The 826-nt window shown below is 38.4% G+C and overlaps 1 non-coding gene across 1 annotated transcript; it reads left to right on the plus strand.

Moving 5' to 3' along the window:
• LOC112745302 (small nucleolar RNA R71) lies at positions 1 to 108 on the plus strand. The gene has a single exon (XR_003173238.1). It is a non-coding gene; the product is annotated as a small nucleolar RNA R71 (small nucleolar RNA).
• The last annotated feature ends 718 nt before the right edge of the window (positions 109 to 826 follow it).

Raw genomic sequence — 826 nt, forward strand, 5'->3', positions numbered from 1 at the left:
AAGCATGTCAGAAGGACATTTTTTGGTCAGTTGCTTATATCTCTCCCAAGCTTCATAGAGGGATTCACCGTCCTTCTGTCTGAAGGTTTGAACATCCACTCTAAGCTTACTAAGCTTTTGAGGAGGAAAGAACTTGGCTAAGAAAGTCGTGACCAGCTTATCCCAAGAGTTCAGGCTATCTTTAGGTTGAGAATCCAACCATATTTTAGCTCTGTCTCTTACAGCAAACGGGAAAAGCATAAGCCTGTAGACCTCGGGATCAACCCCATTGGTCTTAACAGTATCACAGATCTGCAAGAATTCAGTTAAGAACTGAAAATGATCTTCTGATGGAAGTCCATGAAACTTGCAGTTCTGTTGCTTCAAAGAAACTAATTGAGACTTTAGCTCAAAATTGTTTGCTCCAATGACAGGGATTGAGATGCTTCTTCCATGTAAGTTGGAATTTGGTGCAGTTAAGTCACCAAGCATCTTCCTTACATTATTTTCGGTCATGTCTCCTTCTTTTTCGAAAATTTCTGTCAGATTTTCTCCAGAGAGTTGTGCTTTAGCTTCCCTTAGATTCCTCTTCAGAGTTCTTTCAGGTTCAGGATCAGCTTCAACAAGAATGTTCTTATCCTTGTTCCTGCTCATATGAAAAAGAAGAAAATAGAAAAGAAAATATGGAATCCTCTATGTCACAGTATAGAGATTCCTTTATGGGAGTAGAAGAAGAAAAGAATAGAAGAAGAGAAATTCGAACACCAGGAGGAAGAGAGGGTTCGAATTTTTAGATGAAGAGAAGTGTTAGTAAATAAATAAAATAATTAGAAAGAGATGAGGGGAA

Source organism: Arachis hypogaea, chromosome 14 (assembly GCF_003086295.3).
Source record: "Arachis hypogaea cultivar Tifrunner chromosome 14, arahy.Tifrunner.gnm2.J5K5, whole genome shotgun sequence".
NCBI classification, from domain to species: domain Eukaryota; kingdom Viridiplantae; phylum Streptophyta; class Magnoliopsida; order Fabales; family Fabaceae; genus Arachis; species Arachis hypogaea.